This window comes from Bos javanicus, chromosome 11 (genome assembly GCF_032452875.1).
Source record: "Bos javanicus breed banteng chromosome 11, ARS-OSU_banteng_1.0, whole genome shotgun sequence".
Classification (NCBI taxonomy): domain Eukaryota; kingdom Metazoa; phylum Chordata; class Mammalia; order Artiodactyla; family Bovidae; genus Bos; species Bos javanicus.
Genome location: NC_083878.1, coordinates 63,029,872 through 63,050,538, shown reverse-complemented (window position 1 = coordinate 63,050,538; position 20,667 = coordinate 63,029,872). Strand labels below are relative to the sequence as shown.

Below are 20,667 nucleotides of genomic sequence, written 5' to 3'. Positions count from 1 at the left end.
ATTTCTTTTTTCCCCCTTCCAGCTTCATTGAGATATAATTTACATATAATATTGTGTACGTTTAAGGTGTACAAAGTGTTGACTTGATACCCTTACCTATTGCAAAATCATATTGCAGGTATAAGTTCATGTAAGTTTGTGCCGTTACCCTTCAACATAACAACAGGACTAGGTGCGGGATTGACTTTGCCAAGATGGTTTTCTTCAGAGGAACCAGCACCAAAGCCTTGTGATGAAGGTGATGATGAAGATAAAGAGGAGAGATATCTTTGAACAAGCACAACTATTACTCACTATATGAACTAATGCACGTAGGGCACTTTGCAAGAGTCTGGCAGAGAAAGGGGGCTCAACATAGAATTATTATTGGAATGAGGAGAGGTTTATTGTCTCCTGGGTCACAAGTTGCGTTTGGGGTCATAAGGGCTGCCCACGTTCCACTATTCTTAAGAGCTGCCAAGTCCCTGTGCAATGTTTCCCACCTACAGGTACCACCACAGTGAACCGTGTTCATGATTTGTTCTATCTCTAGGCACCAGTTACACTACTGTTAATACAGGTAGAGAGTGCTGGCATGCTGCTGTCCATGGGGTCACAAAGAGCCGGACATGACTGAGTGACTGAATAACAAGAGAGTTTTTAAATCATTAATTCAAGCTGGTTTTGCTCTCTACTTTAGCTAAGCTTTGTTCAAAGCAATAATCATGGCTTTTAGGTGTCAGTGACATACGTAATATGCATATAATATTTTATGGCAGAAAGTGAAGAGGAACTAAAAAGCCTCTTGATGAAAGTGAAAGTGGAGAATGAAAAAGTTGGCTTAAAGCTCAACATTCAGAAAACGAAGATCATGGCATCCGGTCCCATCACTTCATGGGAAATAGATGGGGAAACAGTGTCAGACTTTATTTTTCTGGGCTCCAAAATCACTACAGATGGTGACTGCAGCCATGAAATTAAAAGATGCTTACTCCTTGGAAGGAAAGTTATGACCAACCTAGATAGCATATTCAAAAGCAGAGACATTACTTTGCCAACAAAGGTTCGTCTAGTCAAGGCTATGGTTTTTCCTGTGGTCATGTATGGATGTGAGAGTTGGACTGTGAAGAAGGCTGAGCACCGAAGAATTGATGCTTTTGAACTGTGGTGTTGGAGAAGAGTCTTGAGAGTCCCTTGGACTGCAAGTAGATCCAACCAGTCCATTCTGAAGGAGATCAGCCCTGGGATTTCTTTGGAAGGAATGATGCTAAAGCTGAAACTCCAGTACTTTGGCCACCTCATGGGAAGAGTTGACTCATTGGAAAAGACTCTGATGCTGGGAGGGATTGGGGGCAGGAGGAGAAAGGGATGACAAAGGATGAGATGGCTGGATGGCATCACTGACTCGATGGACGTGAGTCTGGGTGAACTCCGGGAGTTGGTGATGGACAGGGAGGCCTGGCGTGCTGCGATTCATGGGGTTGCAAAGAGTCGGACACGACTGAGCGACTGACCTGATCTGATCTGATATCACACTAGAATAAAAAATGCTTGTCTGTGAACCTGCTGAAAGTATGTTGACTCATGTAGCTTATTGACCCAATTGCCGTGTGACTGTCTTCCGTAACTTGAAGTGGACCCTGTGAGCCACTTGGCAGATATTCCTCCTCTTCATGGCTTCCCTGGTGGCTCAGTAGTAAAGAATCCACCTGCCAATGCAGGAGATGTAGGTTCTATCCCTGGGTCAGGAAGGTCCCCTATAGACAAAGATGGTAACCCATTCCAGTATTCTTGCCTGGGAAATCTCATGGACAGAGGAGTCTGGTGGGCTATGGTCCAAGGGGTCACAAAGAGTTACACATGACTTAGCTACTAAACAACAATAGTGACAACTCCCCTTCACATCCTAGATTTGGTTGGGGTGGCTGCTTCAGAAGCAGTAACAGTGTGCTAATCACCGTTGCACTGTGTGCAACTGTGTGCAACTGTGTGCACTGTGTGCACACACTTTCGGAGCAGAAAGCTCTTCTGGCTCCTGGCCATGTGTAATTAGACCTGCATGTATTCATGTGTCTGTGCGTCCATGATTCAGGTGGACGTTTGCACTGCAGTTGATCTCAGCTCAGAAAGGACACTCTCTGATAAATATACTCCAGTCAGTTATTGAAGAACCAGAGCACCTTATGTGGGTAGTGAAGATGTCAAAAAGATGGGAGTGTTTTGGGGGAAGAGCCCCAGTTTGTGTGACCTCTGTGGCAAAGCCTCAGGTTACAGAAGAGTGAGAGGTTGTGGAAAACCTTATCTTTGGGCATCAGCCTAAGATATATTGGCTTAGATTAAATCATGCATACAAAAGAATATAAGGCATACCTCGTTTTTATTTCACTTCAAGGTATTGCCTTTCCTGGATGTGTTTTCTGCAAATTCAAGGTTTATGGCAACCCTATATTGATCAAGTCTATTGGTGCCATTCTTTCCAACAGCATTTGCTCACTTTGTGTCTTTGTGTGACATTTTGGTAATTTGTGGAAATTTTCAAACTTTTTCCTTATTCTGTTTGTTATGGTGATCTGTGATCAGTGATCTTTGATGTTACCGTTGTTTTGGGGAACCACAAACAACAACCATATAAGACAGAAAACAATTGATAAATGTTGTGGTGTCTGCTTTACTCTTCTCCTGTCCCTCCCTCTCCTTGGGCCTTCCTATTCTCTGAGGCACAATGATGTTGAAATTAGACCAGTTAATGACCCTACATTGGCCTCTAAATGTTCTAATGATAGAAAGAGTCGCATGTTTCTCACTTTAAATCAAAAGTTAGAAATGATTAAGCTTAGTGAGGAAGATCAAAGAAGGCAATGGCACCCCACTCCAGTACTCTTGCCTGGAAAATCCCATAGACGGAGGAGCCTGGTAGGCTGTAGTCCATGGGGTCGCTAAAAGTCGGTCATGACTGAGCGACTTCACTTTCAATTTTTCTTTCATGCATTGTAGAAAGAAATTGGCAACCCATTCCAGTGTTCTTGCCTGGAGAATCCCAGGGACAAGGGAGCCTGGTGGGCTGCTGTCTATGGGGTCGCGGAGTCGGACACGACTGAAGCGACTTAGCAGCAGCAGCAGCAGTGAGAAAGATATGTCAAAAGCTGTGATAGGCTAAAAGCTAAGCCAAGTTGTGAATGCAAAGGAAAACTTTTTGAAGGAAATTAAAAGTGCGACTCCAGTGAACACACAATGATAAGAAAATAAAACAGGCTTACTGCTGGCATGGAGAAAATTTTAGCCATCTGGAGAGAAGATCAAAGGAGCCACAACATGCCCTTAAGCCAAAGCCTAATCCAGAGCAAGGCCCTAACTCTAACTCTCTTCAATTCAGTGAAAGCTGAGAGAGGTGAGGAAGCTGCAGAAGAAAAATCTGAAGCTGTTAGATGTTGGTTCATGAGATTTAAGGAAAGAAGCCATCTCCAGAACATCAAAGTGGAAGGTGAAGCAGTAAGTGCTGACATAGAAACTTCAGCAAGTCATTCAGAAGATCCGGCAAGATAACTAATGAAGGTGGCTATACTAAACAACAGATTTTCAGTGTGGATGAAACAGCCTTCTATTGGAAGAAGATATCATTTAGAGCTTTCACAGCTAGAGAGGAGAAGTCAATGCCTGGTTTCAAAGCTTCAAAAGACAAGCTGACTCTCTTGTTAAGGGCTAATGCAGCTGGTAACTTGAAGTCAAAGTCAATGTTAATTTACCATTCCAGAAATCCCAGAGCCTTTAAGAATTATTCTAAACCTACTCTGCCTGTGCTCTATAAATGGAAAAATAAAGCCTAGGTGATAGCTCATCTCTTTAGTACATAGTCTTCTGAACATTTTAAGCCTACTGTTAAGACCTATTGCTCAGAAAGATTCCTTTCAGCTCCTTGACAATGTACCTGGTTACCCAATAGTTGGGATGGAGATGTACAATGAGATTAATGTTTTCATGCCTGCTAACACAACATTCATTCTGTAGCCCATGAATCAAGGAATAGTTTCTACTTTCAAGTCTTATTATTGAAGAAATAGATTTCATCATGCTCTAGCTGCCATAGATAGTGATTTCTCTGATGAATCCAGGCAAAATCAGTCGAAAACCTTCTAAAAAGGATTTACCATTGTATACTCTATTAAGAACATTTGTGATTCATGGGAAGAGATCAAAATATCAACATTAGCCAGAGTTTGGAAGAATTTGATTTCAACCCTCCAAATGACTTTGAGGGTTCGAGACTTCAGTTGAGGAAATAACTGCAGAAGTCATACAAATACCAGGAGAACTAGAGTTAGAAGTGCAGCCTGAAAATGTGACTAAACTGTAATCTCATGATAAAACTTTGACAGATGAGGAATTGCTTCTTATAGATGAGCAAAGAAAGTGGTTTCTTGAGATGGAATCTACTCCTGGTAAAAATACTGTGAAGATTGTTGAAATGACAAAAAAGGATTTAGAATATTACATAAACTCAGTTGATAGAGCAGTCACAGGGTTTTATAGGATTGAGTGCAATTTGAAAGAAGTTATCCTCTGGGTAAAATATTATCAAACAGAATTGCATGCTACAGAGAAACTTTTTGTGATAGGAAGACTCAATCAATGCGGCAAACTTCACTGTTGTCTCATTTTAATAAATTACCACAGCTGCCCCAACCCTCAGCCACTACCACCCTGATCAGCCAGCAGTCATCAACAAGAGGAAACCAGGAAACCAGGAAAGTGCTTATGACTCTCTGAAGGTGCAGGTGATGGTTACCTTTTTCTTTAAACAATAAAGTATTTTTAAATTAAGGTAAGTATATACATATATATTTTAGACATAATGCTATTGCACACTTAATAGACTATGGAGAAGTGTAAATATAACCTTTATGTGCACTGAGAAACCAAAAAATTCATGACTCACTTTATTTTGATATTTGCTTTATTGTACTGGTCAGCAGTTAAAGATTTCGCCTGTAATGTGGAGGAGATGCAGGAGACACAGGTTCGATTCCGGATCAGGCAGATCTCCTGGAGGACAGCATGGCCGCTCAGTCCAGTATTCTTGCCTGGAGAATCCCATGGACCTGAGCCTAGTGGACTACAGTCCACGGGGTCACAAAGAGTCAGGATACGACTGAAGCAACTGAGCACTGGTCTGGAACCAAACTTGCAAACAGTCTCAAATTTATTTGGGCCGTTTCTTAAAATCAGTTAAAAACTCCAAAGCATTTGTCTCTGATGTGTGCCTGAATAAAATGAAAGGGTATTGTTTACGAAATTCAAAAATTGGCCACTCATATGTCTACCACCCCAGCTTAAGAAACAGGCTATTACCAGCCCCTTAGGAAGTGCCTGTGTGCCCATTTCTGAACATATCTGCCTCCATGGCTTCTCTTGGGAACTACCTTTCTGAATTTTATTTTGCTTTATAGCTGTAATGGTTATGTATGTATTCCTGAATAACATAGTATTTGATTTTATCTGCCTTTGAACTAGAAATAGATGGAATCTTTGACAACTTGGTATTTTTTTGCTCTGCATTCTATTTTGAGCCTCATCTAGTTCCTTCTTTTCTCTCCTCTTCCCAGACCTCCAGCCCAGATCCCCTCTGGGATTCTTGCATTTATCTCCTGACCAGGATCTCTTGACAGACTCTTCCCTCCAGAATTCACTTTGCAAACCACCACCAAAACCTCACCTTCAAATGGGAAGTTATATTTAAAACTATTTTCTAGCAGTGTATTCAAGTGGCCTGAGAAATGTTTATCTTTAAAATTTTGCACACAAAAAACATTTTGTATGACTATAGATTACAATGGAGATGGAAATGGCAACCCACTCCAGTATTCTTACCTGGAGAATCCCATGGACAGGGGAGCCCGGTGGGCTGCTGTCCATGGGGTCACACAGAGTCTGACATGACTGAAGCGACTTAGCATGCATGCATGCATAGATTACAAATCACACAAAATTTTAACAATGACTCTCTCTGGATGGTAGGATGATAAATAGCTTTTTTGTGTGTGTGTGATTTTTTTCTATTCGCCAACTGTTCAGTGGAAGCTTAGGATGCAAGGTTCAGGTCTTCCCTGCTTTTATCTTCTCCTGGTGACTTAGCAGCAGCAGCAGTGGTTTCTGAGGTCTGGCCTGGTGAACAGGTGGGCGTGTGGGGTACAAGAGCAGAACATGGAGACCCTTTCTCAACGACACTCGTATTCAAAGCCACAGCCTTTCTTTTCCATCCCCAAGCCAGCACATCATTATTTCCTCTGAGTGAGGCAACCGGGCCCTTCAACCATTCTTGGAAACAGTGCCAGGATCGTATGCCACCTTGCAAACACACAGGAGCCTGCACTCAGAAGGGCTTTCTGCTGCTATGCTGTCTTGATGTTATTTTTGAACCTATGTTTTGTATGTGAAATTGGGTGAGACAGTGGAGCAGAGGGCATATTCATGCATTGTATGTTTGCTGTTCCTGTTGCCACATGAGCACAGACTTCTGGTTGTCCCAAGTGTTTGTGAGTTCGGCAAGATGTAAGAGTGTTTCATCTTTGATTGAGTAAGCAGGGGCGCTGGCAGCCCTGAGAGGTCATGCCTTCCATTCAAACCAGGACTTGTTCTGAAGCAAGAAAAAGGGCCATAGCATTCTAAAGACATGAATAGCCATGGAATCTTATATCCTGAAAATGAAGACACAGAAGGAAAGGGAAATGTAGGGCACTCCATAGTTCCTTTTCCTTTTAGTCCTTCCTTACTCTTCAGAAAGTTGAAAGTAGAGGGTTGAGCATATATCAAGAAGTGAAATAAAAACAACTCGAATTGGTTTTGTGCAGTAGTTTCCATTGTTCTGGTAAGAATGGACTACATAAGCACCTACAATCTACAAAATATGAATTAGATCTTTTTAATGTTTCTGCTTATAAGTTGAATGCTCTTATACTTGCATTTAAAGTGGATATTCTAATATAAAATAATGAAATTCAGGCTAATATTTTTAATTTTTGTTTACTTTTTGTTTTGTTTAGTCACTAAGTTGAGTCCGACTCTTTGGGACCCCATAGACTGTAGCCTGCCAGACTCCTCTGTCCATGGGATTTCCAGGCAAAAATACTGGAGTGGGTTGTCATTTCCTTCTCCAAGGAACCTTCCTGACCCAGGCATCAAACCTGTGTCTTCTGCATTGGCAGGCGTGTTCTTTACCACAAGCCATGAGGGAAGTCCCTTTGTTTACTTAGAATAACATGAAACAACAATTTTTTTTTAAACATGGCAAGTTGAGAGAGACTGTGGGAAAACTATTAACAGTACCTTTTGGGCCACCCCTCCCCCAACTGCAAATTATAATTCCAAACCTATAGTTTATGTTGCCTTGCAGCTCAAGAAATCCCAGGCTTTTTCTCTAAAACTTTTGTCTCTGCCGTGACTTCCTAAAGTCCATTTCAAGACCTAGAAGTCAAGAGATGACTCTTCTTTCTAAATCTCTGCCGTGTAGTAGCCGTACCCTGAGGGAACAGGCTGGGATACAGAAAGCATAGGAAAATCACACTGGTTAAAATCTCAGAATAGTGCCCCACCCCATATTAAAAACAAAAACGGAACACCTAGTGAGCATAAATTCCTTAGAGGCAAGGACCTTCTTCCTCTTGTGCTTCAGTTCAGTTCAGTTCAGTCGCTCAGTCATGTCTGATCCTTTGCGACCCCATGGACTGCAGCACACCAGGCTGCCCTGTCCATCACCAACTCCTGGAGTTTACTCAAACTCATGTCCATTGAGTCAGTGATGCCATCCAACCATCTCATCCTCTGTCGTCCCCTTCTCCTCCTGCCTTCAATTTTTCCCAGCATCAGGGTCTTTTCAAATAAATCAGTCACATCAGGTGGACAAAGTATTGGAGTTTCAGCTTCAACATCAGTCCTTCCAATGAATATTCAGGACTGATATCTTTTAGGATGGACTGGTTGGATCTCCTTGCAGTCCAAGGGACTCTCAAGAGTCTTCTCCAACACCACAGTTCAAAAGCATCAATTCTTTGGCACTCAGCTTTCTTCACAGTCCAACTCTCACATCCATACATGACTACTGGAAAAACCACAGCTTTAACTAGACAGACCTTTGTTGGCAAAGTAATGTCTCTGCTTCTTAATGTGCTATCTAGGTTGGTCATAACTTTTCTTCCAAGGAGTGTCTTTTAATTTCATAGCTGCAATCACCATCTGCAGTGATTTTGGAGCCCAAAATAAAGTCTGACACTGTTTCCAGTGTCATCCAACAGTGTCATCCAAAACAGTGTTTCCACTGTTTCCCCATCTATTTGCCATGAAGTGATGGGACCAGATGCCAGGATTTTAGTTTTCTGAATGTTGAGTTTTAAGCCAACTTTTTCACTCTCCTCTTTCACTTTCAATAAGAGGCTCTTCAGTTCTTCTTCGCTTTCTGCCATAAGGGTGGTGTCATCTGCATATCTGAGGTTATTGATATTTCTCCTGGCAATCTTGATTCCAGCTTGTGCTTCATCCAGCCCAGCATTTCTCATGATGTACTCTGCATATAAGTTAAATAAGCAGGGTGACAATATACAGCCTTGACGTACTCCTTTTCCTATTTGGAACCAGTCTGTTGTTCCACGTCCAGTTCTAACTGTTGCTTCCTGACTGCACACAGATTTCTCAAGAGGCAGGTCAGGTGGTCTGGTATTCCCATCTCTTTAAGAATTTTCCAGAATTTGTTGTAGTCTGCACAGTCAAAGGTTTTGGCCTAGTCAATAAAGCAGAAGTAGATGTTTTTCTGGAACTTTCTTGCTTTTTCGATGATCCAAAGGATGTTGGCAATCTGATCTCTGGTTCCTCTGCCTTTTCTAAATCCAGTCTTGAATATCTGGAAGTTCACAGTTCACGTACTGTTGAAGCTTGGCTTGGAGAATTTTGAGCATTACTTTACTAGCGTGTGAGATGAGAGCAATTGTGTGGTAGTTTGAGCATTCTTTGGCATTGCCTTTCTTTGGGATTGGAATGAAAACTGACCTTTTCCAGTCCCGTGGGCACTGCTGAGTTTTCCAGATTTGCTGGCATATTGAGTGTAGCACTTTCACAATAGTGCTTACCATGTAGCTTTCCTATAATAGGGACTTAGTAACTGTCCATTTTCTCAATAAACATTTTCTACCTTAAATTTAAAACACTCTTTTTTCATCAGACCTTTCTCAAACACCTTAAAAGACTCTCTATTGCTTTAACCTACAAATTGAAACTCCTAATCAGACATTTTAGGTTCTATAATCTGGGTTCAATCTACTTTTCCTAATTCATCTCCCCAAACTCCCTAGAACTCTGTTAGTAATGGTTGAACAAATATGGGATGATTGGATTACACAGCTCCCAGGAGTTACAGAAGCTACTGATGGATAAATCATTAGCTCTTTTTAGGGTTACGTAATACATGTGAGCTCACATTAATGTCCCAATACTGGGACCTGGTGATGAGTCTTACAGACCCTAAATGAGAGTCGTAAGATATTTGATCTCAAAAAAGTCATCTCTGCAAGATCACATCCTAGCTTCTGCAGAAATCGGGGACCAAAGCTGGTCAGAGAGAAGCCTGCACGTGTTTTTTAGTCCTCCTGGAAGTGTGTGGGCTGCCGCCCTGTGGAACTCCCCACCTGGACTCTGGCAAATTCTTGGACTTTGAGGGCCATGAAATCATAGCGTAGCATTACTAAGCATCAGAATTTCATATGCTAGTAATGAGCCATTAAGGATAGTTTAGGGCAGAGACAAGCTTTTAAGGCAGTATAACCCAAGCAGCGGCTGTTCTCGTGTACCTTTGTGGGAATCGTGTTTCCCACATGTCTGCGTGGGGGAGATTCTTAACCTGATGGGGCTGGGAGAAACTTCAAGAGCCATCACATCCATTCCCCTTGTCTTTAAGATTAGGAAACCCTTAAATCTTTTTGAAAAATTACCAATCTATCTCCAAACTTAGGGGGTAAGGGGAAAGGACCTGCATGAAAACCTGCCACAACCTCATATGAAAACTAGAAGGAAATATTTGAGTTAAAAGTGAATCACAACAGCACCTTCTTATCCCTCCTTCAAAGTGCCCCAGCTAATAGCAGAAATGAAAAACACTCATGTATCCTTTAGTGAAAGACATCCCAAGGCCTGGGGCTTACACTGTTTTCTTGTTTCTTATCCTTTTTCAGTATAAAACATTTTAAAGATTTATCCATGTTGTAAGACATACATTTAGTGCACTACTTTTAGCAGCTGCTTGTTATTCCATAGTATCTGCTACATTTTATTTCCTCTCTGTATTGCACAGTGATACATACTAAGCTTGCCAACAACATGCTGCTACTTCAAGTGCTGCTATGATGACTATTCTCAGTTGTACCCTTTTATGGACATGTTTCAAGATTTTCTTAAAGGTATATATTCCCAGGAATGAAACTGCTGGGCCATTAGGAAAACATATGCTACTTTTTCTTTTCTTTTGATGTGGACCATTTTCAAAGTCTTTATTGAATTTGTTACAATATTGCTTCTGTTTTATGCTTTGGTGTTTTGGACAGGGAGGCATGTGGGATCTTACCTCCCCAACTAGGGATCGAACCAGCAGACCCTGCACTGGAAGGCAAAGTCTGAACCACTGGATCACCAGAGAAGTCCCCACATGCTACATTTTATTACCTATTTCCAGATAACTCCAAAATGACTATCAGATCAGATCAGATCAGTCGCTCAGTCATGTCCGACTCTTTGCGACCCCATGAATCACAGCACGCCAGGCCTCCCTGTCCATCACCAACTCCCGGAGTTCACCCAGATTCACGTCCATCAAGTCAGTGATGCCATCCAGCCATCTCATCCTCTGTCGTCCCCTTCTCCTCCTGCCCCCAATCCCTCCCAGCATCAGCCACCCAATAGCAATGCATGAGGATTCCTGATTCCCCCCATCCTAGCCAACACTTGGTGTTACCCAACTTTCACATTTTTGCCTATTTAATTGATGTAAAGAAGTGTCTTGCTTTAATATGCAGTTATCTGATTATAAGTGGAATTGTATATCTCTTCATCTACTTCTTTAAACTGAAATATAGTTGGTAAACTGGCAAAAAATTGGCAAAAGGAGAAGAGGGCAGCAGAGGATGAGATGGTTGGATAGTATCACCAATTCAATGGAGGTAAACTTGAGCAAACTGGGAGATAGTGAGGGCCTGGCCTGCTGCAGTCCATGGGGTCACAAAGAATTGGCCATGACTTTGCGACTGAACAGCAACAATAGTTGGTATACAGTATTATATAAGTTCAGTTCAGTTCAGTTCAGTCGCTCACTTGTGTCCGACTCTTTGCGACCCCATGAATCGCAGCACGCCAGGCCTCCCTGTCCATCACCAACTCCCGGAGTTCACTCAGATTCACGTCCATTGAGTCAGTGATGCCATCCAGCCATCTCATCCTCTGTCGTCCCCTTCTCCTCCTGCCCCCAATCCCTCCCAGCTTCAGAATCTTTTCCAATGAGTCAACTGGTGTACAATATCATGATTTACAATTTTTAAAGGTTATATTCTGTTTATAGTTATTATAAGATATTTGCTATAGTCTCCATGTTATACAATATATCTGTTCATCCAGTTGTCAGTCTCTCAAGCCTCCTTTCTGTAAATTTGCCTGTTCATATCCTTTGGCTATTTTTCTATTGTGTTTCCTGTTGTTTTTTTTTTCTTTTTCTCTCAATGATTTGCAGGAATTCCTAGCATATTGTAGACATTAATTTCTTCTTGGTTTGGAAACACCCCTCAATATATCAACTTTCTCTTGTCTTATGATGTTCTTTGTTCACCAGAAAACTAATTTTGATATAGTCAAGTTCATCAATCTTTTGGTTTTATAGTTTATGCTTTCAGAGTCTTTGAAGAAATCTTTTCCTATCCTAAGATTCCAAAGAAATTCTTCTGCTTTTAATTTCTATTAGCTTTACAGTTTTCCCTTTCATTTTTAGGCAACGTTCAGAAAACTAACATCATGGCATCTGGTCCCATCACTTCATGGCAAATAGATGGGGAAACAGTGGAAACAGTGTCAGACTTTATTTTTGGGGGGCTCCCAAATCACTGCAGATGGTGACTGCAGCCATGAAATTAAAAGATGCTTACTCCTTGGAAGGAAAGTTATGACTAACCTAGATAGCGTATTAAAAAGCAGAGACATTACTTTGCCAACAAAGGTCCGTCTAGTCAAGGCTATGGTTTTTCCAGTGGTCATGTATGGATGTGAGAGTTGGACTGTGAAGAAAGCTGAGTGCCGAAGAATTGATGCTTTTGAACTGTGGTGTTGGAGAAGACTCTTGAGAGTCCCTTGGACTGCAAGGAGATCCAGCCAGTCCATCCTAAAGGAGATCAGTCCTGGGTGTTCATTGGAAGGACTGATGCTAAAGCTGAAACTCCGATACTTTGGCCACCTCATGCGAAGAGTTGACTCATTGGAAAAGACTCTGATGCTGGGAGGGATTGGGGGCAGGAGGAGAAGGGGATGACAGAGGATGAGATGGCTGGATGGCATCACCGACTCGATGGACATGAGTTTGAGTAAACTCTGGAAGTTGGTGATGGACAGGGAGGCCTGGCGTGCTGCGATTCATGGGATCGCAAAGAGTCGGACGTGACTGAGTTGACTGAACTGAACTGAACGGATTCATTGAAATATTACCTTTGCAAATGGTATGAAATATGGATGCAACTTTATTTTTCTCTATGGTGAACCAATTTTTCCAACATTATCTATGAAACAAAACTTTTCTGTTAGGTTGGATTATTTTTCCCAAACCTTCACATCCTCCTGGTTATAGAATTATATACCCATGCTCTTTGCCATGTGGTTTTGCAGCACCTTCCACTACTTTGGTGGACTTGGCCATGTGACTTATTTGGCCAATGGAATATTAGGAGATGTGATGGCAGCAGAAGTGTTAAATGTGTTTGAGTGACTTGACTTCACCTCTTGAGCTCCTGTCATTGCCAGAGACATGTGATAAAGACCTGAATTTAACCTGTGTCCTGGGGCAAAACTCAGCTGAGTCCAACCAAGTCTTAACCAGATGGAATCAGCAGAGTCTCAGTTCACATACAGACCTGTGAAAGAGAAAAAACAACAGCTTTAATAAGTCACTGATATTTCAGGGTTATTTGTTATACGGTATTATTATTGTAGTGATAGTTGACTATCTCTACATGATTTCCTCATAGATTTGTCATGTTACCGTTATCACATACAAAGTTCACATAGGTAAATGGGTTGTTTCTGAGTTGTGTATTCTGGTTCTCTGTTTTACATGTCTGCTACTATGACTTATAATATGTCATTATCTGGAAGGGTAAATTTCCCCTCTCTGATTTTTATTTTTAAAAATGACCAGATTATAATGGAATTTAATCTTCCATATATATTTGAGAATGTTTAAATTCTTCAAATCCTGTTACAAGTTTGAATGGTTTGCACTGAGTTTATGAATACATTTAGAGATCATTAAAATCTTAGTGGGCTTCCTCAGTGGCTCAGTGGTTAAAGAATCTGCCTGCAATGCAGGAGATGCAGCAGGAGCCACAGGTTTGATCCCTTGGTCAAGAAGATAGATGCCCTGAGGAAAGAAATGGCAACCCACTCCAGTATTCTTGCCTGGAAAATCCCACGGACAGAGGAGCCTGGCAGGCTACAGTCCATGGGTCGCAAAGAGTCAGACACGACTTAGCAACTAATCACACACACATACACACACAATTATCTTAGTAACGTTACTTCATCCTATCCACAAACATTATACACACCCCTATTTAGGTCTTCTTTGAAGTCTTTAAATAGCATTAACATTTTTTCTTTAGTCTGTTTTTTTTTAGCCGCACCACGCGGTGTGCAGAATCTTAGTTTCCCAACCAGGGATCGAATCTGCATCCCTTGCAATGGAAGGGTAGAGTCGTAACCACTGGACCGCCAGGGAAGTCTAGTATTAACATTTTTTTTTTCATGAAAGTTTTGTGCATTTTTCTTAGGTTAATCCCCGAAGACTTTTAGAGTTTTCTTGCTATTGTAAATAGTATCTTATTTTTAGTTTTTTAGTACTAGTATGTGAGTATACTTCTGGTTTTCATGAAATGATTTTGAATTTGGGAATGTTGCTATATCATGTAGGATTAGGTTTGGCTGTCTGTAACAACATACACGCATACACACACACACACACAAACTAAAATAAGAGTGGCACAAATAAGATGGAGGTGTGTTCAAGAAGTTCCAGAAGTCTGGAGGTAGCTGCTTTAAGGTTGGTGCTGGTACAGAAGGTGCCTTCTTTCTAGTTTCTCTGTGTGTGGTTTCCATATCCAACCTCAGCTCATGGTCTAAGATGACTGCTGAAGCTCCAGCTACTGTATCTCATTTCAGATGGCAGGAAAGAGGATGAAGCATACTCTTTCCCTTTAGGAATGTGTGCACCAGATCTGCTTTTAACCCATTGCCTAGAACGTGGCAACACTTAGCTACAAAGGAGGCTAGCAAACATTGTCTTTATTCTGGTTGGCCATATGCCCCATAAAAGAGTAGTTCTGGAAAAAAGAGAAAAAAATTGCTCGCTGTCATTTTGTGGCTTTCTCATATTATTTCTAATAGCTTATTGTTTCTATTAGGTGTTTTATGTGGTTGATCATATTATTGCAAAAATCCCGATTTTATCCCTTTCCTTCTGATTCTTCCATTTAATTTCTTCATCCTTTTATTACAAATCTTATTTTGTCAGCCAGGACTTTCAATATCATTTAAGCAGCTGTGGCAAACTTGTCTTGATCCCATACTTAAATGGAATGTGTTAAAGTTAATCCATTAATAATATTTTGCAGTACATTTTTGGTCCTTCATAAATTTAAGTACATTTCTTCCTATTCCTAATTTTTCTGAAAGTTTCTATTATTAATAAGGGATGCACATTCTCCAATGCTTTCTCTCTTAGCCTTCTTGAGGTACATATTTGGATAGGTTTTCTGATGTTAAATCATACTTGAATTTCTGAAATAAGCCCTACTTGATTTATTACATTTTCATGATAAACGGCTAGACAGGTAGCTAGACAAGTATATTCTAAAGAGGGGGAAAAAAATAAAGAGAGGGAAATCAATCTCAAGGTTTCTTCTAGTTTTTCTGGAGTAAGAATGTTGGATTCAGTTAGCTAATATTTAGAATTTTTTGCATATATGTTCATAAGCAAATGGGCCTATTCTTGTTCTTTTTCAGATTTAGAATCTAATTATAATTTTCCTTTTTTTCTGCCTCTGCCTCCTCTTGCTGATTACAACTTTTTAATTCATTTATTCTGTAATTTGGATTGTGAGCTAATGTTCATTTGGGCTCTATCTGTAGGAATGCTAATGAAACTCGGGTTGAAACTTCCATCTTCAATAAAGGATGTACTTTTGCTTCCTGGTTCATGTGAGTTGTATTTAAGCTCTTTGAGATAACAAAAATCTCATATAGCACTTTTTATTTTTTTTGGTAAACATAACAGTTCTTAGCACATCATTAGTCTCACTCCATTGTTTAGAAAACGATAGTAACAAATCATTTGTACATTGAAATTTGCATTTTGAAACATGACTCTCCCATGTAAAAAATTCTTTTTGTATACTTCGAAACCATAAACTAGTAAGTTTCACACATACTGAAATTTATACATAACATCAATTATAGTGTTATTTTTAAGCTTATACATCTATTTGACTTAGTATACATTTTAAATGGTGTAATTATAAAGTATACCTATGGTATTTATCAAAGGCAATTTGCCAACTTCACCTTTTTTTTTTTTTTTAGGGATTACCCTGCCAGTGTATTATACAATCCTGTGCACAAGAAATATAGAAAGGTAAGTGAACACAAAAATGAGAGAAAAAATGTGTAAGAGAAAGGAATATATGTGGAAAAAAGGAAAGAGATATGTGTGAGAAAGAAAAAAGGAAGGAATAAATAAGTAACAGTTCTTAAATTTTCAAAAGAAAGGAATAAAATGGGGGTTTCAAATGAAACATTTGATTTTTTAATATTTATTCATGTCACAGGCATATTTGCTAAAAATGCAGAAGCCCATGACCAGCTTACAGAGATGATGATTCAGTAGGTCTGAGAGCAAACTCAGGAATCTAGGTGGGCCTAAGACAACCATTTAAGAAATACTGGAATAGGGTGAGCACAGAATTAGAAGATGACACATGGTGGGGACTGGAGGCATGCCAATAACAACTGACAAGGGAGCAACTTCTGCCACAGGAGGCTAACCCTGGCTATTTGGAGATCCTCTGAAAGATCCTCTAGTGTAGTTTAGACTCAAAATCTTATGTTTTTAGTGACATTCATAGTATGTAAGATAATACCACAATCAGTTATATTCACCTGAGTCATAAAATGACCTCACAGCAAGAGAAATATGAAATAGGCTTTCTGAAAGTATCATTAGCACACTCTTAAATGTAGTAGCATAGCCCACACTAGAAATGGAGCTGATTCTTCGCACAGGAGGGATTTAGTGTGTTTCAATCGTCACAGGGTGACCTGGCTAAGGGAACACAGCCCCCCTCCTGAATATCATTATGTCCTGGGATGATGATGCTGGCGTCCTTGCATTGCCAAACTGCAAAGAAGTTTCAACACAATGAGGGGCAATGCATACACAATCTGGGCACTATAGGAAGTGTGTAAGTTGGTTCATTTTCTTAGGTGGACTCAGGATGCAGGCTGACATCATGGAATAAGGCTAAAATCAGAAAGAGAAGAGGCAAGAGGTGTCAGGCTGAGTGTCACAATTACAGTTTATGGGAAGGGTCCCTATCTTAAAACAACAGTAATCAAGGAAAGCCTCCGTATGACTAGGGTAAGCCTTAAGGCTTATTGTTCACTTACTACCTCTCCTCTGAATTCCAGACCACTGTAGGTTTTACTCTGATAATCATGGGGAAAAAATGATCTTGCTCCCTTCAAGACCACAAGTCAATCCTGGGTCTCTCCAGTTGACTTGTCTAAAGAAAATGGATACTGAGTATTCTAAGTGGACTGGAAAATCTTTTTTTCTAGGGATGTGATACGTGATTTGTCTTTCCTTGGTTTTTTAATAGGAAGCAAATGTCATAAATTTCAATAACCTGCAGAAATGTCCCTTGTGGTTAAGAAGGTGGATTTTTGCCAGTGTATTTCTTTTGCCGGCACCTCTGTTCAGGTTCATTAGTGATCCCAGTTACTTTCAAGTACAAGTGCGTGCAGTGTTAAGGTGTGTACAATGATTCCTAGACAGTAGGCAAGAAACTGAGAAAAAGCCGTAGCTCCGGGGAATGAGCAGCGAGATCTAGTAGTGAGTACAAGGTGTCAGGGTCCAAGGTGAGGAGAGTGGGCAGAGAAGTGGGAGAAAAAGAGTAATGCATGCGGGAGCAAGGGCTGGAGGAAGCTGATATTTACAAGCACAAAACCCACACAGCTTCACTCACGTCAGGTTAAGTACCTTTTCCAGAAACCCAATAAAGAAATGTTATGTATTCAGGAGGTGTTTCAACCTGTCCACACCCTACTCTGACTTCCCCAGAACACAGGCAAGCAAGGAGGGAAATGCCTCCGGTCTTGGCGTCCAGCTCCCTCGGCTCCCGGAGCACAGCCCTACAGAACGTCACACGGAGCTGTCTGCTAGAGTGGGCACAGCACCGACGGGAGGCAAAGTTTTGATCCGATTTACTCCACATCTGTCTGCCACTCGGGAGTGGGGTTTGGCCGCAGGGGCTCCCAGGCAGCGCCGGGCAGAGGCTGAGCAGCAAGAGCAGCAGCTTGAAGGCTGAGTAAGGAGCCAGCCTTCTTCATCGCCTCCTCCGGTAGGTGCGGAGTCGGCAGCACAGCCAGTCCCTATCGCTGTCACGCCTTCTGTAGCGCGGCCCTCCGCCGCCCCACCCCCCCGCCGCACGGCCCCATCCCTCACACTGTTATTTGCGTGACTGACCTGAACAGGGCGGGAGGGAGGACCCGGGTGCCGGAGGGAGGGGAGGACCTTGGCCCGCCCACTCCTTCCCCTGTGGCTCGGAGCGGCACCTTCTCTTCCTCATTGGGCACACGCTTGCGTCCATCACCCCCATGCGGCCCTCGGATTGGCAGAAGGCGCACTTCTGGAGCGAGGAGAGCTGAGTGACTCCGCCGGTCTCCGGTGCCTCATCTTTCTCTCCACCGCTCCCTCCCTACTTCAACGTCCACCCACCACTCCCCACCCCCCACTCCACTTCCCCCCGCCCGGTTAGCGGCAGTGTCCTTAGAAGACTCATTGGGCCAGGGGCGAAGCCTGCCGCCTATCGAGCCGCACAGTCATTGGCCGACCCCCACGCCCGTCGGAGCGGCGGGCTTCGGCATTGAGTGATTCCGCTTCGCTCCCCGCCCCCCATAACGCCTCGCCCTCTCACTCTCCTCCTCCCCTCCCGGCCCTTTCACAGCCCCCCTTTCCCTAGCCGTCCCCACCGCATCTCCCCTGTCCAGCTGGGCGGGGACTGCTTTACGACTCTGTAAAGTCTGTGAGTCACTGCACAACCCATCAATCCAATTAAATGTCTTGAGCTAGCCGAGCAGGCGGTGCTGCTGCCGCGGCCGCTCGCCCCGCCGCGGCCGCCCCTGCTCGCAGCGCCCCTCTGATCCATGGCTGTCTGTCTGTACTTGTTACGGTGTAACCTCCTCCTCCGCCTCCTCCGCCTCCTCCTCGGGAGCCGCTGCAACTTCCCCTCAGCCAGCCTCCTCCTCCGCTTGGGGACTGCAAAGGCATGGGATAGACCTAGAGCCACTTCTGTCACCCCTCCAGACCTCGCTCAGTCTCCCCCCTTTAAATTAAAGTCTGATCCTTGCTTCTCATCGTTTTAGAGGTTTATTTGTCAGTCTTTTTATTTCCCCGGATTTTATTTTCCCTTCCTGGGGCAGGGGGGTCGCAGGGGCCGGTGGGCTTATTTTAGGGAAGGGGCTTTCTCCTCCATCCCCTCGTTGCTCCTCGTCCCTTTTCGGCAGTGACTTGGTTTCCCGGCTCCGCTCCACTCCCACCCCTCGAACTCACCGTCCTGCACTCTAGTGACGCACCGACACCCCCCGCCCACAGCCCAGACGTCCCCTCCCTCGCTGCCACCCCGACCCGTCTCGGAGCTGGACCGGGTGCCGACTTCGCTGAAGGGTGAGTGCTGTGTTGGGTTAGCGGGGGTGGGTGTTGGGGCGGAGGGAGGGTCTGGGCAAATGTAGCGGGTCCACTTTGGGGAGGGCAAGGGATCGCGCTGTGGACTGGAGGTTCCCGGTCCGGTGTGGATTTGAGGTGGCGACTGCCTTCCTCCCTCGCTCCCTCTTCCCCCGCCCCTCGACTCCTTATTCACCAGCCTTGCTGTATTTCTAGGTATTGCCAACGCTTATAAAATGAGCGGTAATGGCAAGCTTTCTTAGTGAGCGGTCATAATCAGCGAATTGAACTGATAGACTCTATGACCTGCAAAAAGTGTCAGACGGCTAATAATGGGTACGTTGTCTTCCAAATCAGAGTTAAACTTTTATTCAGTAAAGGCAAAGCAAAAGGTACGTCTGATTTGAATGAGATAGACCACGAGAAGACAGGTTGCCTAGTGGCATGTCTTGCTGTTTTTATTTTTAAATAGTTTCGTAGGTTCTCTTTTGGAAAAAAAAGAAAAGATAATTCAATATTAATGTAAAGATTACAAAGTCTTTGAACCTGTTGGAGGAAAACGAGGTAAGATGGAAATCCAGTTTGACACTTCATCTTTAGCTCACCTCTATTCTGGCCAGAAATTACAACACAGAATTTTTTATTTCCTGGTCACTGGGCACAGTGGGGTGTGTTAAAAGACAAATAGGGATTTTTTAATCTTTTGATAGCCCTTTTTTGTATACTAGATTGCTCTTGAGCAAAATTTTAATTTGGTTTCTTGGTTGCAGGCTGTTCAAAAGTACACATGCGTGGCCGTATATATGCTTTATAAGACTTGCCCTATGCATCTTTAGTATTTAATTTGAGGTAAAAATAAGAATTATGAGAAATACTTACTCTGAATCGCCTTCTGAGGTTACGTTTGAGAATTCAGCCTGTTTAAAATGGTACTTATTCTTTTTGAATCAAGTTCTGGTCTACTTGTCCACAAGATTCAAATTAGGCCAAACCAAACATCTTTTGAAATATTAAAGTACACGAAAGGCCTCTTAGTAGTTCATTCTCTCCTTTTCTTTCAGACTAACCAGAATAAGTTGTTGCTAAATTTAATTGTAAAGAATAGACTGTTCCTGTACTGAAGTCTGCCAAGTTTCTACAGAAAAATTTCTTTTTAAAGAGGAGCAATGTGTTTATGATCAGCCCAAAGTAGTAAAGTTGACTCAAATGTAAATGCTGTCATAAGGAAATGCTTGTCATAAGCCCCCAAACCTGGCAGAGTGTTTCAGGAAGACTTATACAAAGCCTTTCTGAATTGTTTAATACATTTCATCATGTGGCCTTTTTCATGAGTGTTTAAGACTGAAATCATTCAGAGGCCTTATAACACAGGGGAGCCATGCTGCCTGAGTTTGAATCTAGCCACAGTCACAGGATGGTTGACTGACCTTAGGCAAGTTCAAACCTGGCCTGTGAGGGTTTTCTCCTGT

The 20,667-nt window shown here is 42.4% G+C and overlaps 1 protein-coding gene across 2 annotated transcripts in view; it reads left to right on the top strand.

The window, feature by feature from the left end:
* Positions 1–18,287: 18,287 nt before the first annotated feature.
* The window catches only part of SERTAD2 (SERTA domain containing 2), a 116,219-nt gene continuing 113,839 nt past the window's right edge, over positions 18,288–20,667 (top strand). Inside the window, exon 1 of one of the 2 annotated variants that reach the window (XM_061432795.1) lies at positions 18,288–19,201. The gene's annotated coding sequence lies outside the window, so the exon portion shown is untranslated. The remainder of the gene's footprint in view (positions 19,202–20,667) is intronic. The other variant, XM_061432797.1, reaches the window with a different exon arrangement.